General features: G+C 36.2%; 1 long non-coding RNA gene across 1 annotated transcript; it reads left to right on the top strand.

Moving 5' to 3' along the window:
- Positions 1–661: 661 nt before the first annotated feature.
- On the top strand, positions 662–22,023 carry LOC136039668 (uncharacterized). The gene is made up of 2 exons (XR_010620502.1): positions 662–743; positions 21,850–22,023. It is a non-coding gene; the product is annotated as an uncharacterized LOC136039668 (long non-coding RNA).
- The last annotated feature ends 1,107 nt before the right edge of the window (positions 22,024–23,130 follow it).

The following is a 23,130-nucleotide window of genomic DNA, read 5'->3' on the forward strand; positions in this document are numbered from 1 at the left end:
CAACAGTTTTTTTTACAAAATACTGGTCGAATCGACGTTAACAACTACTTTCATCTCTCATGTAATATGTTTTAATTCAACAAATCTCACCACATAATTTTCCAAAATACCAAAAGAAAATATAAAGAAATTGAAACCATTTGTTTTTATAGCACTTGTATTTACCAAGTGACATAGCAATCGCAAATTCTGTCGGTCTGTCGGTCTGTCTGTCTGTCTGTCTGTCGGTCCCGGTTTTGCTACTTTAGGCACTTCCAGGTAAGCTAGGGCGATGAAATTTGGCAGGCGTATCAGGGACCGGACCAGATCAAATTAGAATATTTTCTGAAAGATCTTCACTCATCAATGATGATTTGGGGATAAAGCAGGTGGTTCGAGAATCAATCGAAATTAATCTCAAAATAAATAATAATATTTCTTTGAACAGGGACTTAGGGGAATACGCACTAAATTCTTTATACTCAAATTTAATTAAAAATGATCGAACAAAATACTTTACTAAACCGATTTATAATAATATTGGACCAGCTACGAAAAGGCCTCTGAGACAGACTGCTAAAAAGCAAGGTTTGCTCTGAGAAATCGCATTTAACCACTTTGTTCTCTTTAGTTTGAATGAATTTATATTCTCACTTCATTCTTTTTGTCAGTCCTGGTTGAACTTTGTTGAAGTAAGGATGCTACGGCTGTTTTTAAAAAAGTTTTTAGAAAACATTATTTAGTTTTAATTGTCACAATTTAATGTAAGTTTATTTATATATACATAGTTTCTCTCTTGTTCTCGTATTGTGCTGAAGACGGCCCTTGGACATAGGGCCGAAATATTCACAGAACTGATCTTCACTGTCTTGAAAAGATTTTCCCTATTGTTTCTACTTTGTATTTGTTTGTTATGGAAAGGCAGTGTGGTCTTCGTCGTTATGTTAGTGGAGAGATCGGGGTGAAACTTGATGGGAAGAATAAGCACAAGTTTTAGATACGTGATTTACATAATTTGAACGGATCCGCTCTCTTTGGAGGAGCCCTGGGGTGTTAATTTGGAAAAATTAGAAAAACTGAGGTATTTTTAAGTTAAGAACGGGTGACTGGATCTTAATGAAATTTGATATTTAGAAGGAATTCATGTCTCAGAGTCCTTATTTCAAATCCCGACCAGATCTGTTGACATTGGGGGGAGTTGGAGGGGGAAATCAGAAATCTTGGGAAACGCTTAGAGTGGAGGAATCGGGACGAAGCTTGGTGGATAGTATAAGCAAATGTTGTAGATACGTGATTGATGTAACCGTACTGGATTCGCTCTCTTTGGGGGAGTAGGGAGGAGGGTTTCAGTGATTTGGCGAGTTTGGTGCTTCTGGACGTGCTAGGACGAAGAAAATTGGTAGGAGTGTCAGGGAGCTGCACAAATTGACTTGATAAAGTCGTTTTCCCAAATTCGACCATCTGGAGGGCTAAAGGGAAAGGAATATTATAGAAAAACTGAGGTATTTATAACTTACGAGTGGGTGATCAGATCTTAATGAATTTTGATATTTAGAAGGACATCGTGACTCAGAGCTCTTATTCTAAATCCCGACCGGCATTAAGCCTCTGATTTTCCTATTAAATCAATCTATTTATTCTTAGAATTTTGTTAGAGCTCATACCATATGAGCTCTTGGCTCTTAGCTCTTCTTGCCTCGTCACAAGGGCCATATGAGCTCTTAGCTCTTGTTTACTATCTGATTCGAAAATTGTAAGAGAAACGAAGTTGCTCAAAATTGCCTAAATGACGGTTGTTATTTCCCATAAATACAGTTATTTCACCTTTTTAGACTATTTCGAACATGATGGCTATTTCAAAAACTTGATCGAATCATTTTTGGAGGGAGGGTAGTTAAAAAAGGGTATAGGATGGGGCTGGCAGTCCTTAACCATTCTTAAAAAATTGCAGATCCTTGTTTTTGATAAACTTGATGCACATAGTGCCTTTTGATTTGGTTTAACATGCCGTTCAAAGTTCTCCAAAGTTTCACCTTAATACCCTTAGCCTTTTAGGATACACTTAGAATCAAACTTTTCCAAATGCTAAATCCTTCATGTAAACAATGGAAAATTTGCATAATTTACAACCCTTGCACCGGGGCTGAGGGGGAGGAGTACATGATTTCTCTTGAGGCATAGCTACTAGACATTTGGACTAGTTTGAACTCATTCTGACTGGATGCATTTGGGAAAAAAGGGCGTAGGAGGCTGGTTGCCTTTCGATCATTTTTAACTCGTAAAAAGCGCAATAGAACTTTTGATTTCCAATCGAATGAGCCCTCTCCGAAGTTTAGATGACCACCCCTTCCATATGAAGTACTTTTTGGAAAAATGTATAAATAGTATTAATATATTGAAGCCTTATAGCCCTTTGCTATAGGCAACACTATAGCGATGCCTACAGAAATTTTTTTATTTGTATGTTATATGTAGGAAAATCAACTTTTTTTTATAATTTATTGACAACCTTGGAAATGATAATGTGTGTACAAAAATGGAGGGATGGGGAACTTTATGTCGATGGTTATGTATTTTGGGTAATAGGTAGGAAAAATTTAAAAGCTTACAGTATATATCCATTTGTGTTTTTTTGTCGTTTTATGGCACTTGGTATTAACCAAATGACATATAGCGATCGCAAAATCTGTTGTTCTGTCTGTCGGTCTGTCTGTCCCAGTTTTACTACTTTTAGGCACTTTCAGGTAAGCTAGGACGATGAAATTTGGTAGGTGTATCAGGAACCAGACTAGATTAAATTAGAAATTGTCGTTTCCCTGGTTTGACCATCTAGGGGGAGTGGGGAGACGGTTAAATCAGAAAGATTAGAAAAAAGGAGGTATTTTTAACTTACGAACGGGTGATGGGATCTTAGTGAAATTTGATGTTGGGAAGGATATCCTGTCTCAGAGCTCTTGTTTTAAATTCCGACCGGACCAGGTGACATTGGGGGAGGCTGTGGTGGTGAAACCTAAAATCTTGGAAAACGCTTAGAGTGGAGGGATCGGGATGAAACTTGGTGGGAAAAATAAGAACAAGTCCTAGATACGTGATTGACATAATCGAAATGGATCTGCTCTCTTTGGAGGAGTTGGGGGGAGGGTTAATTCTGAAAAGGTATTTTTAACTTATGAAGGAGCGATTGGATCTTATTGAAATTTGATGTTTTAAAGGATATAGTGTCTCAGAGCTCTTATTTTTAATCCTGACCGTATCCAGTGACATTAGGGGGAGTTAGGGGGGAGCCTAAAATCTTTGAAAACGCTTAGAGCCGAGGGATCGGGATGGAACTTGGTAAAACAAAAAATCACAAGTCCTAGATGCGTGATTGACGTAACGGGAACGGATTCGTTCTCTTTGGGGGAGTTGGGAGGGGGGGTTCATTCTGAAAAATTAGAAAAAATGAGGTATTTTAACTTACGAAGGAATGATCAGATCTTTATGAAATTTCATGTTTAGAAGGACCTCGTTGCTCAGATCTCTTATTTTAAATCCCAACCGGATCCATTGTCATTTTTTGGGGGGGGGGGGTCGGAAATTTTGAAAAACGCTTAAAGTGGAGAGATCAGGATGAAACTTGGTAGGAAGAATAAGCACAAGTCCAAGATAAGTGACTGAAATGACTGAACCGTAACCGCTCTCTTTGGTGGAGTTGGGGGGGGGGAGTAATTTGGAAAAATTAGAAAAATGAGGTATTTGTAACTTACCAACGGGTGATCAGATCTTAACGAAATTTGATATTTAGAAGGATCTTGTGCTTTAGAACTCTGATTTTAAATCCCGACCAGATCCAGTGACATTGGGGGGAGTTAGAGGGGGAACCGGAAATCTTGGAAACCGGAAATCTTGGAAAACGCTTAGAGTGGAGAGATCGGGATGATACTTGATGGGAAGAATAAGCACAAGCTATAGATACGTGATTGACATAATTGGACCGGATCCGTTCTCTTTGGGGGAGCTGCGGGTTGTTAATTTGGAAAAATTAGAAAAATTCAGGTATATTTAACTTAAAAACGGTTGACCGGGTCTTAATGAAATTTGATATTTAGAAGGAATTCATGTCTCAGAGCTCTTATTTCAAATGCCGACCAGATCTGTTGAGATTGGGGGATGTTGGAGGGGGAAACTGGAAATCTTGGAAAACACTTATAAATGTCGTAGATTCGTGATTGACGTAACCGGACTGGATCCGCTCTCTTTGGGGGAGTTAGGGGGTGGGATTCAGTGCTTTGGCGAGTTTGATGCTTCTGGACGTGCTAGGACGATGAAAATTGGTATGTGTGTCAGGGAGCTGCACAAATTGACTTGATAAAGTCGTTTTCCTTGATTTGACCATCTGGGGGGCTGAAGGGAGAGGAAAAATTAGAAAAATTGAGGTATTTTTAACTTACGAGTTGGTGATCGGATCTTAATAGATTTTGACATTTAGAAGGACCTCAGGACTCAGAGCTCTTATTTTTAATCTCGACTAGCATTAATCCTTTGATTTCCCTTTTAAAGCAATCTATTGATTCTTAAAATTTTGCTAGAGCTCATACCATATGAGCTCCTGGCTCTTGGCTCTTCCGACTTCGTCACAAGCGCCATATGATCTCATAGCTCTTGTTCTAAGATATTATCCAGCTAGTTCCCTTATTTTTTCTAATTTTTGTCTTTAATATTTGATCCTGTTTTTCTTGATAGACCGAAAGGAAAATCGGAAGTCTAGGTTTTTCTATAAGGGTTGGGGTGAATTAGAATTATAATAACGAACAATATTCCAAATAAGTTTCCTGCATTTCAAGACAAAAATGGGTGATAAAGTTCTTTTTTTCAACTATTTAAATATAGTGCCAAAATTTTATCTCTTTACACTTTCCGATTGTGGAGATTTTTATAATTTGGATTTTAAGATTCAATTTTCTTTTTTCAATCCCATAATCCAAAATGATAATCCAGATTATCCAGCACTTTAACCTTTAACTGTATCGCCCTTTAAGCACTAAAAAATCCTAAGTCGAGATCAACAGGAAAAATGATTTCCTCTGTCATTTAATCAATTTTCATTAATTCTATGTTGATTTTCATTTGTATTATTTCCCGTCTTTCAATGAATAATTTGGGCTTTTAAATGAAATTTTGTTAATTTGTATGTTTTTTTCTTTTTTTTCAACTTATCTTTATAGTGTGCAAGTAACCTTGTAAAGGCTAATATGTCTGAATATAAGTTCGATTTTCTCCTCTTCTTCAAAGCGATATCCTGAAAGAGAACAAGAAAACTGCTATATCAAGAATTTTGAAATAGATTTCAAAGATGTTTCCCGAAAAATTGGGGGGGGGGTACAGAAAGAAGGCTTGTGATTATCCAGCTTTTCTTGTGCAAAAATGTCTGTATTTTTAATACTTTTAAACGACTCGGATAAAAATTTCTGGGGGGAGAGAGGGTCGAACCGGGTAACCTCCCATCCCGGATACTGCCATGGGTACAATGCAGCTTAAGAAGATGTATTGGTGGGGATAAATATCCCGTGTTTTCATTATTAAAAGTCTAATAATGAAAACACGGCTTCAAAACTAAACTTTTTTATATTCTGATCCGATTATTTGTTAGCCTTTAAGCAGATTTAGAGAATAAACTTTGAAGGATTCTCTACTCCTATTTTTAGTATTTTGATGAGAATGTATAGTTTAAGAAAACAATCTTGGTTCTATTATCTTTTTTTCTTATTTCCCTCGAAGTAGCTATCGTTTTATTGATGAGCTATCGTTTTATTGAGTTTCTGTTAGGGTATCAATTGATTGATATTTTTATTTTCACCGATAATTCAAAAAAATAATAAAAGAATGGAATAAATATAGCCGCTACTGAAATGCCAAACGACCTTTGGACAGTGGCTCAATTAACTAACTGATTGAATCACAGAAAAATTGTATCATTCCTAATCAAGTTGTTTATGGTAACAAACTGTAAGTAAGGAGCGAAACGGCTCAATATTAACAGAAATTATAAAAAACGGAATTTTGACATCGATTGAAGCATCAAAATCGACTTATTATGCTGATTCCAAATACATAATATTCATTAAGCATTGTGTTACCCATTAATGGCTACGAATCTGAAGAAATTTGCCTGATTTTCAAAAAGGGTGGACACCCCCCCAAAAAATATTCATGTGATCTTGATGAAAATCATACCGTCAGATTTAGCGTATCAGAGAGCCCTATTGTAGAGCTTTCAAGCTAATATCTGCAAGGAATTTTGTACCTTTTGTCAGAAGATGTGTGGATGATTTTGTCACGGATGCATGTTTATTTTTTTTTTTTTTGTATTCTTTTTTCCAGGGGTGGTTGTATTGTACCAAGGGTCCTCGAACATCGGACCATTTAAAGGAATTTAAAAATTATTGTGCCTTTTTAAGTGACCAAAAAGATCGGAGGTTAATTAGCCCCCTACCACGACCCCTTTCTCCAAAAAAAAATATTTCATTTTGAAATGAAAGTATGCTAAGGAGAATTTTCAGGCTGAAGCGACTGCAATAAATTTTACAGAGGGGGTGGGGGGAATCTTTAGCGAGGATGGAATTGTCAGGAAGAAATTTTACGGGGTAGGGGATAATATTTTACGGGGGAGGAACTTTCCGTGGAGGATTTTCTCATGAGGAGAGGGAATTTCTCATGGAGGGCGAGCCAGATTTACCGGTAGTATTTGAAAGACGATCAGAAATTAAATTTAAAAAACAAGTTTTTTCAGTTGAAAGTAAGGAGCAACATTAAAATTCAAAACGAATAGAAATCATTCCGTAATGGGTTGTCCTCCTTTAAGAATTTTTCAAGAAATGCCAGCTACATTTTTGGAGCCACTGCAAAAGTGCTCATCTACATTTGGCAATAGGTTGAATGCATAATTTATAGAGAGGGATGACTGAGCTGGATTGCGATAGGATTTTAGAAGGAAGACTCCAACGTAGCTTTCTGGCGGAGGAGGACTGATTGAGGTATGCACTCCTTTTTTCCAGAATATATAATTGGTTTGTATGAAACATTGAATAAAAACTTGGCATCCCCCTATTGAGGTAACAACTCCCTTTACTGTTACGGTACTACCGCGTTGTGTATATCCGTTCCACTTTATGCTCTGTGCAAATCATACACGTATCAATTTTAATAGACTATCATTTATAATAGATAGGCAGCATGGGCTTTCGCGAGTCGCTTGCCCTTTATCTCCCATCAGGTGTGCTAATTCACGTAAATGTAGGGGGTGGAACAGGGATTTTTTCAACTTTTTCAATGGAGAAGTAAAAAATACTTTTAAAAACGGGGCAATAACTTCTAAGGTGCCCCCCCCCCGTAATTCGTGCCCCAGTATTTCATGTCACCAGCAACGGTTTCCTAGGGAGCATGAAGCAGTGTGCATTTAAGTCTGCATGTCATTGATTGACTCCATTCATGTTAGTTGCTGACGTAACTAACTAATTGAATAAAAAAAACTATTTCATTCATAATCAAACAGTTCATGGTAATGGACTGTAAGTAAGCATCGATACTGCTCAATATTAACCGAAACTATAAAAAACGGAATTTTGGCATCACTAGAAATAACAAAATCGGCTTATTATGCTGGTTCCAAATATATAACACTCATTAAGCTTAGTGTTGACCCATAAATGGCTACGAGTCTGAGAAAATTAGCCTGATTTTCAAAAAGGGGGGAAACACATCCAAAAATTCAAGTGATCTTAAAGAAAATTACACCGCCAGATTCAGCGTATCAGAGAACCCTATTGTGGACAATTCAAGTTCCTATCTGCAAAAATGTGGAATTTCGCATCTTTTGCCAGACAAAAAATAGCGGATGCGTGTTTATTTGTTTTGTTTTTCTTTATTCCAGGGATGCTTGTATTGTACCAATGGTCCTAGAACATCGGATTATTTTAAGGTAGTTTAAAAGTTATTTTGCCTTTTTACGTGACCAAAAAGATTGGAGGGTAACTAGCCCCCCTGCCACGACCCCTTTCTCCAAAAATCGCCCGATCAAAATTTTCAGATAGCTAATTTGTTCAGCATAGTTGAAAGGTCCCACAACTATGTCTTTAGAGAAAACATGACCCCCCAAAGCCCCTTGGGATATGTCCTTAAGTTATAAAATTTGCCCGTTGTTTACGCATAGTATTTGTTATTGGGAAGCATACAGACTATGTTTTGAAGGGAGGGGGGTCTGTATTTGGGATGGGTATCCATGGAAATAATTTTCCCTGGGGAGGGAAATTTCTAGAGGTAAAATTTTAAGAGGGAATTTGACAGAATTCCTATACTAAATTCTTTTTATTTGTCTTATTTTCTCTTTACCAACTAAATTTCGTATGTGAATATATTCCGGGGAAAATTTTCAGCGTGTTTGGATTTTTGAGAAAAATTACCACGCAAGGGGGATTTCCGGAGTGATCGGAAAAAGGATTTCATTTTTCAAACGGAAGTATGCTATGAAGAATTTTTCAGGCAGCACGACGGCAAGAAATTTTACAGAAGGGTGGGGGATTTTTCAGCGATGATAGAATTGTCTGAAAAAAATTCTACGGAGGGAGGGGGTGTATTTTACCTGAGAGGAACTTCCTGCAGAGCAGTTTCTCGTGAGGGGAGGGATTTTCTCATGGAGGGTGAGCCAGACTTAACTGCTGTATTAGAAAAACGATCAGAAGTTAAATTTGAAAAAACAAGTTATTTCACCTGAAAGTAAGGATCAACATCAAAACTCAAAACTAACAGAAATTACTCCACTTATGAAGGTGTTGCCCCCTCCTCAATACCTTGCCCTTTACGCTTAAATATGACTGCTTGTCACAATTTTTTAGAACTTCTCCTGTAGCACAAGGGCCGTTTGATTAGAATAGGAAGCTTTTTTTAAAGCTCTAGAAGCTTTAGTATGAAGAGCAAGGTATTGAGGAGGGGGTATCCCCTTCATCATTTTGGTTGTGTTTCTTCGCTATCGATCATTAATCGCATGATCAAAGGCTACTCCTCGGCGTTGAAAAAACAGCAACAAAATAGTATCGAAAGAAGGGACTAAATTGACTTTGCAGCCAGTTGAACTTTATCCTTTTCAATCGTAGAAATCGTGACGGATGAAAACTCGGAACAATATCTTATATAATCTAGTTGGTATTATAAAGCTATCCCTAACTTTTCAGGATTAAAATACCATAGGTGACACTAATTATTACGAAACTACCTCATTGTGTTACGTTATCGTTTGTACCCATTGCGTAAACATTTAATTCTGTCAGATTTAAAGAGATCGAATACAATATGCACCAATTTCTAGCCCAAAGTGAACAGATTCTTACTTATAAGTCCCTCTCCCGTGATAGACATCAAGTTCACCGGAAACAAATAAATGGGTACATCAACTAGAAAAAGTTGCAAACCCCTCATTGCTGAAGATGATTGTAGCCCAACAGCCGATTATTACTTACAAGTCCCCTACATGTCTTACCACTGGAACCAAATTGGTTTAACCATAAAATAAACCGGAAACAAATAATAGGTACACCAACTAGCAAAAGTGGCAAACTCCTCATTGCCGAAGATAATTATGAGCTAATAGCCGGTTCTCGCCCAAAGTGAACCGATTCTTACTTATAAGTCCCTCTCCCGTGATAGGCATCAAGTTCACCGGAAACAAATAAATGGGTACACCAAAAGGCCTAGTTGCAAACCCCTCATCGCTGAAAACTGTAGCCTAACAGCAGATTATTCCTTACAAGTCCCCTACATGTCTTACCACTGGAACCAAATTGGTTTTACCATCAAATACACTGGAAACAAATAAAAGATACACCAAGTAGCAAAAGTTGCTAACCCCTCATTGCCGAAGGTGATTATTGCCTAATAGCCGACTGTTGCTTACAAGTCCTCTATATGTCTCATAATTTGTATCGGCCTAGATTTCGTTTCAGTGTGTACCTTACTACTGAAGTTGTCAACCCCTTGAAACTTTCAAACTGGTATACCTCATGAAGGAATTTTGTACAAAAAAATGGATGTAATATACTTTGTACAGCTCATCAAGAGCTATCGATTGCCGTCAGAAAAAAAATACTATCTGTCTTAGGTCAAAAGTTGATTTTTTTTTGCCGTACGCCAACTTTCTAACGTCACCACTTAGAAAGGAGCAAAGGTTAGACTCCGATTTCTTTAGCAATGAGAGAACCTTTAAAGTTTATTAGGTACATCTTATACCATTTCTCTACTGCAATCCCAAGTCCGAAAAACCGAATGATAAACTCAGCTGAAATCACGAACAGAAATGGGTAGAAACAATAGGTGGAAGTACTTTCGGACCCGTGGGAAAATGCCACATTTTTGCTTCTGTAAGTTTTTCTATTTATCACTCAAAGAAGATATATTAGCTGTGGGACCGGGTAACTGCCGCATATATTTAACACTTATAGATTTTAGTCCATCTTCAATTTGAAAGTGATGCCTGCCTGCTTGCCTGCTAGAACGGAGCTTTCCACTCGGAAGCAGAAACATGCTTTGATGAAACGAAAGTTTGGCTGCACAACTTCAGATACTCCTCTCTGACATAGGCTATATAATTCCACTTCACTTCGCACACCATAGGCTCTGGCTCGTGGACGAGCAAAAACCATTCTTTTCAGCCCCAGGCAAGAGTTCTGCGGAGCTTTCCAAAATGTAATGGCATATTCATCAATCCGGCCTGAGGTCCACAATTTCTGTAAAAACCGCACAGGTTAGACCCTTACCAGTTTCCAGGAATAAGCTGAGATCGGCGGCATAGGAAAAAAAAACGGGACAAAACCAAAGTGTTGCTCTTGCAACACAATAAGCTGTGTAAAAAAAAAAAAAAATAAGGATCGATCCTCCTTTCCAGGACTGAAAGGCTAAGATGGCTAGGCTGGGTTTTATGAAGGTTGACAGATCGCCAAAGATTGCGCTTTTTGATCATCCGTTTAGGGACAAGCGAAAAGCAAGTTGTCCTCGAAGGCGGGGTAAGACGTCAAAAGAAAGAAACTTGAAGAAAATTGGAACGTCATGAGAGGGTGTAAAGAGTGAAGCTTTGAATAGAGTGGAGTGAACGATGTTCAGCTCTGTTTGGTTCAGGCACCTTGGTGCTGAACCAAACCGAGGTTCAGCACTTTGGGGTTCAGCATTCAGGCACCTTGGTGCTGAGCTGTCAGTTGTAGTGATGGCTGTATCCAGAATTTATCGCTAAGATACAGGATTCAGCAGGGATCACTGTACTTCTAACTTCGACAAAAAAACAAGCTGTTTTATAATGACATCGCTCATGATAGGAACATACAAAGAGGAAGGCTTGGCTTTGTCTGTCCCTTAAAATCCTAAATTTTCTTGAATTCTGGGCATTTCATTGCGTTGTGTATATCCGTTCCATTTTATCCTCGGTGCAAATCATAGACGCATAAATTTATAATAGACAACAGACAGCGTGGATTTTCGCGAACCCCTTGTTTTTTATCTTCCTTCAGGGGGTGCTAATGCACGAAAATGTAGGAGGTGGAACAGGAATTTTTTTTCAACTTTTTCGATGGATAAGCCAAAAATATTTTTCAAAAAGGGGCAATAACTTCTAAGGTGCCCCCCTCCCCCTTAATTGGTGCCCCAGTATTTCAAGCCACAAGTAACGCTTTCCTAGGGTGCATGAAGAAAGTAAACTGGCTATTTAAGTTTGCATATCCCTTGTCATTAATTGTCACCATTCTTGTTAGCTGTTTACGTAAAATATATAGTGCTTTTTCTATATATTGGGGTCAAGGTCTTATTCACGGGAGAGGTTTTCGTGTTTGAACCTCCCACCCCCGAAATTGTTGTCCGAAGCGTATAAGACATAAGGAAAACGAATATGAACAAATTTTTGATGTTTTTTGAAAGTTGTTTTTCGTGATTTCGTGACCCCCTCCCCCCTTTAACGAAATCTTGGATACACCCTTGGTTTTTGTATCTTTTCAGATAATAAATCTATGGTCTGAATAGAAGCTCATAAAAAACCAAAGTAGTTGGTTTTCGTTTTGTATATAATTTCTATGAATTAGTCGTTAACTCGTTTTTTATTGTTCCACACCACTCGTAATAAAAATTTGTAAATACGAGCAATTTTGGTTTTCAAAGGATTTTATGGTAAAGGGAGTAATTATGAAGAGTTTTCGACATGTTTTAAAAAAGAACTATAATTGACCAGCATTTGTTTTTTATTACCCATTTAGAATTAGCCAAAATTTGGATTTCGAACTTCTTTCTTTTATTGTTTTAGAGAAAAAATATTGAATTAAAAACAATTACCGTTGGTAATATAAATTAGGAAAAATGTGGAGCTATGATTTTCAAAAGTATTTCTAATGATCGTAGTAATTAGGAAAGGTCTTTAACATGCCTTGGAGGAAAAAACGTAACTGGGTTTTTAATTAGGGTTTTTATTGAGATGCTTAGACAAAATTTGGATTTCAAACATCTTTCTTTTATTGTTTAGAGAGAAAAAATATTGAATTAAAAACAATTACCGTTGGTAATATAAATTAGGAAAAATGTGGAGCTATGATTTTCAAAAGTATTTCTAATGATCGTAGTAATTAGGAAAGGTCTTTAACATGCTTTGGAGGAAAAAACATAACTGGGTTTTTAATTAAGGTTTTTTTTTTAGATGCTTAGACAAAATTTGGATTTCAAACATCTTTCTTTTATTGTTTAGAGAGAAAAAATATTGAATTAAAAACAATTACCGTTAGTAATATAAATTTTGGAAAATGAGGAGCTATGATTTTCAAAAGGATTTCTAATGACCGTAGTAATTACGAAGGGTCTTTAACATGCCTTGGAGTAAAAACATAACTGGGTTTTTAATTAGGGTTTTTAATGAGATGTTTAGTCAAAATTTGGATTTCAAAGATATTTTTTTTATTGCGTTCGAGGGAAAAGAAATAATGAAATAATTACCTGTGGTAATATAAATTTGTGAAAATGAAGAAATTAATTTTCAAAAAAAGCTATTATGACGGGGCTAATGATGAAGAGTCTTTGACATGCGTTTGATAAAAGAACTGTAAATGGCAAACATTTCTTTCTTCTTTTTTGTTAGTAACTTAATGTAATCAAAAATACAAATCTTGGTTATTTTTTATTGTTTTAGAAAAATAAAAACTTTTTACAACAATTATTTACAATATATTGCTCATAATAAAAAATTTACAAAAATGAACAAATTTGATTTTCAATAAAGATTTTTTTTTCAAGGGGGAGAATAAAAAATATTGTTTCATAGTTCGAATAAGAAAGACCCACCGAGTTCGAGAAAATGTTGTGTTTCTTGAGTGGGTGTGAAGTCGCCCCAATAAAACTATGATTAGCAAACAAATGGTTTGTTTTTATGATTCATGGACCGAAATTTATTTTAGTGTATCTTCATTTTTGTTTTAGAGGAAAAAACATTATTGAATGTAAAATAGCTGCCTATCAAGCAAAAATGAATTCTCCGCAACGCTTCCTTATCTGTAATCCGTGAAAAAAAACTTTTATATCTTCATTTATAGCTCATATACAGAATAAAAAAATAAAAAAAAACAAAAAGGATTTTTAATCATAAATATATTTAGATATATTTAAATTAAGTATAGGAAACTGTAAAAAGAATCCGCCAGGAAAACTACAAAAGAAAAAACAAAACAATGGAAGAGGCAAAGCTAAACAATATACTTCAAATCTTATATACAGTACTGAGCTGGTAAAAATGTACATATCTACATATAGGCCTACTGGAGTATGTAAAATAAATAAATAAAATCAATAAAACGCATCAATAAATGGAACAAAGCAATGATTTACGATAGGCTTAGAAACATAACTGAATGACAAGAAGTAACAATAATGCTAATAAAAATCACAAAATCAGAAAAACGAGGGTATTTCCAGCAAGTGAAAAAGTGAAAATGCAATGCAAATATTTCAGCCGAGACCTCTGCTCAGCCGTTATCAGTGCAGAAATAGAAAATAATGCAAACATAGAAATAATAATAAAAGGCCATAAAAATCAATTACCAAAAGTTGTTATTACTTCAATTTTCGAAAAAAGCTAAAAATAAAATAAAAAAAATTTAGAGTAAAAGCTACAAATGGCAGTCTTCATATTCTAGAAAGAATTATTATTCTTTCTAGAGAATTCTTTCTTCTTTCTAAAGAATAATATATTCTTCCTCTTAATTTTTCATTTTCGAAATCTTCTTTTTTCTTTTGGAATAAAAATAATCTTTAAACGAGCTGTACTCATATATATTAGATAGGTGACTATTTTGGAAAATTGTTTTTGCCCTTCCCAGAACCCTTAATATATTTTATTAAAACATTCTTAAATTAGTGACTTGAAAACTAGAAAAAAACTGTCTTCCTATTCTTCCTCTTAATTTTTCATTTTCGAAATCTTCTTTTTTCTTTTGGAATAAAAATAATCTTTAATCTTTTTTTAGATTAAAAAAAATATTTTTTTTGCCCTTCCCAGAACCCTTAATATATTTTATTAAAACTTTCTTAAATTAGTGACTTGAAAACTAGAAAAAACTGTCAAAATAAAATTGACTGTCGGTGAAGGGTTTGTGAATATCAACCACATCATTATTATTCTTAACCTGAGTTAATTTTATTGTATTTCCATTAATTTGCTGCCTTGAAGCTCAATTAAAAAACTTGTTTCCGAGACTCTTTGTTTTTATATTGGTCGTTTTAAGGAAATAGAATTTTTATGGCACATGGTATTAACCAAGTGACATATAGCAATCGCAAATTATGTCGGTCTGTCGGTCCCGGTTTTGCTACTTTAGGCACTTCCAGGTAAGCTAGGACGATGAAATTGGCAGGCGTATCAGGGACCGGACCAGATTAAATTAGAAATAGTCTTTTTCCCGATTTGACCATCTTGGGGTGATCGGATCTCAATGAAATTTGATATTTCAAAGGATATCGTGTCTCAAAGCTCTTATTTTGAATCCGACTGGATATGGTGACATTGGGGGGAGTTTGGGGGGGGGAACCTAAAATCATGGAAAACGCTTAGATTAACTTCGTGGGAAAAATTAGGAGAAGTCTTAGATACGTGATTGGCGTAATTGGAACGGATCCGCTCTATTGGACGGGGGGGGGGGGGGGGGTAATTCTGAAAAATTAGAAAAAATGACGTATTTTTAACTTACGAAGGAGTGATCGGATCTTCATGAAACTTCATATTTAGAAGGATCTCGTAACTCAGATCTCTTATTTTAAATCCCATCCGGATCCAGCGTCATGGGGGGGGGCAGTTGGGGGGGACTGCAAATCTTAGAAAATACTTAAAGCGGAGAGATCAGGAGGAAACTGGATGGGAAGAATAAAAACCTGTTTAAGATACGTGACTGACATAACCGGACCGGACCTGCTCTCGTTGGTGGAGTTGGAGGGGGGGGGGGGGTAATTTGGAAAAATGAGGTATTTGTAACTTATGGAAGGGTGACCAGATCTTAATGAAATTTGATATTTAGAAGGATCTTGTGCTTTAAAGCTCTAATTTTAAATTCCGACCAGATCCTTTGATATTGGGGGGAGTTGGAGGGGGAAATCTTGAAAAACACTTGGAGTGGAGGAATCGGGATGAAGCTTGGTGGATAGAATAAGCAAATGTCCTTGATACGTGATTGATGTAACCGTACTGGATTCGCTCTCTTTGGGGGAGTTGGGGGAGGGGTTCAGTGATGGCGAGTTTGGTGCTTCTGGACGTGCTAGGACGATGAAAATCGGTAGGCGTGTCAGGGACCTGCACGAATGGACTTGATAAAGTTGTTTTCCCAGATTCGACCATCTGGGGGGCTAAAGGGAGAGGAAAAATTAGAAAAAATTAGGTATTTTTAACTTATGAGTGGGTGATCGGATCTTAATGAGTTTTGATATTTAGAAGGACATCGTGACTCAGAGCTCTTATTTTAAACCCTGACCGGCATTAAGCCTCTGATTTTCCTTTTAAATCAACATATTGATTCTTAGAATTTTGTTAGAGCTCATACCATATGAGCTCTTGGCTCTTAGCTCTTCTTTCCTCGTCACAAGTGCCATATGAGCTCTTAGCTCTTGTCTTATTTAGTGTTGCTTCTTTTTTTTTGTTTAAAAACCCCATGGCATTTATAATCAACCCAGAATTATAATAAAATCTTCCAGCCTCTGCTCTTGACAGGTATTCATTCCCCTCTAGAGTTAGAAAATACCCTTCCATTTGTATTTATGTTTTAAAAACCAAATATAGAACAATTACACGAAAATGTTTTTCCCTTGTTTGAGTCGGGGAATCGGGGGCTCACATTTCCACGGGGGGAGTTTTCAACAGGGTTGTGGGAATATTCCGGACACCGTTTTCATGTCTAGAATTCCCCTAATACTGGTCCACTGGTACTAAACAAGTAAAACCTGTTTAAAGAAACTTTTAGATTGCATAGCATATTTGAAATTGGAAAAAGTAGGGAGATTGAAAGAAAATTTTGGGTTCAAAAATATTTAAAATCGAAGGTATTCATGTTTTTAAAATAAGCTTAACCAAAAGTTAAAAGTATATACCTCTCATTTGAAAATTGAATCATGTATATGAATGTATATAAACAAATTTTCTGAGTTTTTGAAGTTTTTGTACTTAAGTAGTCAGTTAAAAGTTTTAATAGAGAAATAAGTTATGCTCATTTATTTAAACGAAAAAACTGTCTTGACAAGTATTTGTCACTTTTTTACCAATTTCCTCACATTATTCCATTTTTAATGTTATTCGTTGATTATGCCTGCATGGAAGAAGGAGACTGGTAATTTTATTATAATTTTTGAATTTTAAATATACAAGATGTTGTCTTGCGGCGACAATCTCTGCAGGGGTGTACTTTTTCTTCTTTGTTGAGAAAAAACCCGTCAAAGTCTTGAGAAAAAGACACATTTATCTTCATGTATCACATCTACGTTTTACAAATCACCAATTTTTGTAATGACTCCAGAAAAGAAAAGAAAATAATGAGTTTTGAAGTAAAATCACAGGATATGATTAAGTAAAATACCTCTTTTGCTTTAACCTAAAGGGATTTTCTTAAGTATTTTAGGGTAGAAAAATCAAGGAAGTTTCGTTATTTATATTCTTGATTTTTAGCGTATATATATATATATATATATATATATATATATATATATATATATATATATATATATATATATATATATATATATATATATATATATATATATATATATTTAATATATCTATACTAGCTGTTGGGGTGGCGCTTCGCGCCACCCCAACACCTAGTTGGTGGGGGCACTTCGCCCCCCCAAGCCCCCCCGCGCGCGTAAGTCGTTACGCGCCATATTGGTTACGCGCCATTGTAGTTGTGTCCCTGTGTCCCACCTGTGAATATAGATAGATATAAAAATATTTTTAACTACGTAAAACTTGCGAATATACAACATTCTTGGCTGTCCCATTGTCTGTGCATATAAATAGATTGTCAGGTTTACCGACTCTTGAACATGCAACATATAATTGTCCATTGGAAAAACAATCTGTATTCAGATCTATACCTTATTATTCTAATGATTGCCCTTGAGCTTTGTTGATGGTGATTGCTAATCGAACATTCCCTGTGTCCCCGTCGTCATTTATATATCCCCCTGTGCCCCCCGGCGTCCCCGTTGTTGTTGTTTCCCTGTGTCCCTGATTGCTAATTGAACATTCCTTGTGTCCCGGTCGCTTTCTCTTTGAGTGTCTCGGTCGTCATTTATATTCCCTATTGTGTCCCTGTGTCCCACCTGTAAATATATATATATATATATATATATATATATATATATATATATATATATATATATATATATATATATATATATATATATATATATATATATTTGTTGATGGTGATTGCTAATGTTGATGGTGCTTTGTTGATGGTGATTGCTAATCGAACATTCCCTGTGTCCCCGTCGTCATTTATATATCCCCCTGTGCCCCCCGGCGTCCCCGTTGTTGTTGCTTCCCTGTGTCCCGGTCGTCATTTGTGTGTCCTGGTCGTCATTTATATTCTCTGTGTCCCGGTCGTCATTTGTGTCCCGGTGCTTTGTTGATGGTGATTGCTAATCGAACATTCCTTGTGTCCCGATCGCTTTCTCTTTGAGTGTCCCGGTCGTCATTTATATTCCCTATGTCCCGGTGTCCCGGTTGTCATTTGTGTCCCGATGTCCCGGTCTTTAATGTCGTCAGTCGACAAACATGACGTCAGTCGACACACAAACATGACGTCACCGGGACACAGGGACACAACTACAACGGGGACGCCGGGGGCACAGGCGGGATATATAAATGACGACCGGGACACAGGGATTGTTCGAATAGAAATTACAGACCGGGACACCGGGACACAAATGACGACCGGGACACCGGGACTCAGGGAATATAAATGACGACCGGGACACTCAAAGAGAAATTACAAACTGGGACACCGGGACACAAATGACGACCGGGACACAGGGAATATAAATGACGACCGGGACACAGGGACACATCATTAGAATAATGAGGTATAGATCTGAATACGGATTGTTTTTCCCATGGACAATTATATGTTGCATGTTCAAGAGTCAGTAAACCTGACAATCTATTTATATGCACAGACAATGGGACAGCCAAGAATGTTGTATATTCGCATGTTTTACGTAGTTAAAAACATATATTTATATCTATCTCTATTCACAGGTGGGACACAGGGACACAACTACAATGGCGCGTAACTAATATGGCGCGTAACGACTTACGCGCGCGGGGGGGGGCGCGAAGCGCCCCACCAACTAGGTGTTGGGGTGGCGCGAAGCGCCACCCCAACAGCTAGTATATATATATATTCTTGAAAACTGCTCCGTATTTTTTGGGAAAATTGGCATCCTGGTATATTCTGGCCTAAAAAAAAAACAATTTAGAATGGTCAGAAGTTTGACAAAAATCCGTAAAGAACCTTAATTTTAGGGGGGGGGGAATATGTATGTGAATGACGTCATTCTCACTTGTCACACATATGTAGAAAAATTGAAGATTTTCATGCATGGAAAAGTTTACATTAAATTGCTTAAATTCTGAACACTTGTGATTGCAAAAATATTTCTATAAATTTCAAATAAATTACATAATCATAATAAATAATAAATTATTTAAATTAAAATAATTACATAATCTATAAAATTTCAAATAAATTACAACTATTCAAAAACCTTATAAAAAGCTTGATGCTTAGTAAAAATCTTTGTTACAAATCGGATTTCATAATAGCCTTAGTAGGAAAAGACATTAAATTGCGTAAATAGCAAAAAACTTTTGATTGGGACGTTGAGGAGGGAGTAGTCCCTTTCATATACGAAGTAATTTCTGTTCGTTTTAAGTTTTAATGTCGAGAATCCATATATAGAAGCCTGCCGCGTGCCGTGGTCTGGCGGCGAAGCCACCAGTCTGCTCTGCCAGTCAGCTTAGTCAGTCTTATTCAAGGTTTGATGGTAAATGTTAAATCTCAGAAGTGGGTTAGAAACCTAATCTAACCTTTAGGCTACGCTATAAATCTAAGAAACAGGTTAGAACCCTAATCTAACTTCCCTAACTTAACCTAACTTTAACCTCTCGCCATCCAACCTTGCATAAAACAGACAAAGCTGACTAAATGCATGGAGAAAAAAGAGGAATGTCGAATTAAAGTATGTTTTGAATTAAAATGGAATAGTTGTGGACATCAAGTCATGGCTAATTGTAGAAAAAGCCAAGACAGATAGTTCGATTGAGTGAGAAGAAAAATCTGGCATTAAGTTCCCCCCTTAATTGCCGACGTTACCATCTCCAACTTATGCTACACCTCTCATGTCACTCCACAATGCCGAACTAGAGTCAATCTGTTGGAGGTTCTAGCATGGTATTTACGCTCGGTTTTTCCATTATAATGGAAATTAAGTTTTTGTTTTTGTTTACACTTTTTGTCTACATGCTTTTTTGTTATTTGTTACAAGTCGGGCAGAAATTTCGTGGGGGGATATGTTCAAACCAGGTAACCCCCCTGGATACGACCTTGCTGGGGGAACGGGCTCTGAGGTATCTCTGTATCTCCCTATAAGAACATATGCAGCTCTTGTTAAATGACTGGAAGTCTTATTCGTCTTCAGTTTTCAAAATAATAAATTCCTGAAAGACACCACAGTTTTGTTATCTCTTTATTTGTTTAAAATGGAACCGGATTTAGTCACATTGTTTAGCTACATTGTTTTACAGCTAGTTTAGAATGGGTCTACTACTATTAACCTTACCATTGCTACTGCTAGATAGTCACAGTTAAGTTAAATACGAGAGTATTTGTTTTGTTACCCATGCTATACTAAGTCAGGATATCAATTAACGAAAATGTTGAGGGGTACAAGGCAAAGCCATATCCTGGGGAAGGAGGTAAGGGGTTTTAGCCCCCGAAATGTTTGGCTGACTCATAACAACGTAACAACCTGAATATAAAAAAATTGCGTGCGTTTTTAAGTTTTTTTGTAATCTTCCCCCTAAAAAAAGCCATTTTTAAACATCCCCAAAAAATTCTGGGTACAGGGTGGGGGAGGTGGGCTAGTTGCCCTCCAGTTTTTTGGTCACTTAGAAATGGCACTAAAACTTTATATTTTCTATTCAAATGAGCCCTTTCGTGATCTTCTAGAACAATTAGCTTGATACTATCACCCCTAGTAAGAACAAAGAAAACAAATAAACATGTATCCGTGATCTTTCTTCTGGCAAAAAATTCAAAATTCCCTGTTTTGAAGATGAGGGCTTGAAACCTCTAGAGTAGAGTTCTCTGATATGCTGAATGTCATGGCGTAATTTTCTTTTAGATTCCTGGACTTTTGGGGGATGAATTAGCATGAAATACCAATTTTTTATGCATCTATTAATATAAAAATTCATTTTTTTAGGGCTTTGATTACAATTGCATCTACAAAAAATCGTCAAAAAAAATTAATAAAAACACATGAAATATGCTTGTGAGTTTTTCCCTCAACTGTAAAATTTATATTCTGTAACACACCGCGCTAAGGGCGTAATTTTCCAAGGGTCAGGGGGGCAACCTCTCCTCGCAAACCTCAGTGTGCCTCCATGGTTTCATTTTGCCCCCCCCAAGCTTAAATTTAGTTTTTCCTAAAATCTTTTCAAAACCAAGATAAACCTGCATAATTCAAGCATCCAGACAAACGTGTCAGTTTTCTTTACTATGTCTTTACCTTTTTTTGTAGATATACAGCTCATTTTTTGGTTTTTACTTTCATTTTCATTTGATTTGGAAAAGCCGGCTCTAACTTTGTCTTCCCCCCAAACGTCGCAGGATTTTGAGGAAATGACGCCACTGCAACGCACTATAAATTAGCCTACCGCAATCACTCTGTAGCTAAGTATCATTGCTTCATGGAATTTTGGAATCTTTAGTCATTTACATAATGTTAGTTTTTATTTTTTTATACGTAATTTTGTAGTTGGTGTGATTCTTTTATTTCACTTTCTTCTCATTGAGTTTTTGTTTTGCTGTGGTTATTGATTGCAATTTATATTTTTCTTCTTTTTGTACTGAGGACTGCTGAGCGAAGGTCTCCGTCCAAAAAAATTGCTTTAGGTTCTGTTTTTCTTTGCCTGAAGATTTGTCCTAGTTAGTTATTTCCTTCTATTTTATTTTTTATTTTTAATTATCTTTTCTTCTTGATTATTTTCCTAGTTAATAATTCTGCGTTGTATTTTACTTTATGTTCATCTTGGGTAACAACTATTTTTTTTTTCAGAGAGAGTCCGCCATATTCAAGAAAAACTTGAAGAATTTATTCAAAGCCTCAATGAAGAAAAGTCTCATCTGTGATTCCTAGAGTTTATGTTCTTCCTTTTTTTGTTAAATCAATTATTTTTTTTTCTGATTAATTTATGTAAAACATACAAATTAAACACATTGTTTATTAGAACTTTCTAATAAAATTTAGGAAATTTTCTTTAGACACTTGGCCATTAAGCTATAAGTTATGATTTAAAACAATTTCAGGTACATATATTTTAATAAATTGTTATAAATTTTAATGTTGCTTCTACTATACTGGTACAGCAGTGTTGGTACAATGGTATATGAGATACGGAGGTGGTGCTTATTTGCCACTCCCCCCTTCAAAACTCTGGATTCCCCCAAATAAAATGGTTTTTTCCGGTTTTTTTTTACGTTCTACTATAAGTTTTTAAGTTCTACTATACTGGTACAGCAGTGTTGGTACAATGGTATATCAGATATGGAGGTGGTGCTTATTTGTCACTCCCCCTTCAAAACTCTGGATTCCCCCGAATAAATTTCTTTTCCGTTTTTTTGTACGTGCCTCTTTATTTACCCTTTAGGTACTTATCTGTTGTAGCCACCACAATCAAGAAGTGAAGTTAGATTAATTCTAATTAAATATACCTAAGTATGATGGAAATAAAATACTTTAATAACAAAATTATGGAAACTACAACAGATCATTATGGAAATCAGGCCCCCCAAGACGCGTTAAATTAAATGGTTTCTAACCTAACCAAAAATACCACCTAAAAGATTTAATTAGACATACCTGCATTGTAGTTTACAAACACTCTCTCACGCTAAGCTGAAAGAAACCATACAAAGAAACCGGTTCTGTCATACCAAGAACTTGAGTGTGGTGTCTATGACAGATAAGTACCACCCTCTATATTATTTTGCTGACAATATCACGGTTTATACAGTTGTCCATGAACAGATATTATTATTTATTTTATATTATTTTGCTGACCCTATCAAGCTTCCTTGTTCCTACAAATGAATTAATTGGAGATAGTCCAGTTGTCTAATGGCTGAATGACTAAGACTAAAGGTGCAAAACTAAGGAGCTACTAATCATCCAAACGAGGTTCTCGCGTCGAGAATCCAACTTCATCTTCAGTGATTAAGCTATCAAGAGAATTAACAAACTTCGGATTAGGAATTCATTTCTCCTAAGAATGTACATCTCGCAGTTTTCATTTTGCCGCCCACAGCTCAATCGGATTCTATTTTTACAAGAAAGCTG

The sequence above is a fragment of the Artemia franciscana genome, chromosome 19, assembly GCF_032884065.1.
Source record: "Artemia franciscana chromosome 19, ASM3288406v1, whole genome shotgun sequence".
Classification (NCBI taxonomy): Eukaryota; Metazoa; Arthropoda; class Branchiopoda; order Anostraca; family Artemiidae; genus Artemia; species Artemia franciscana.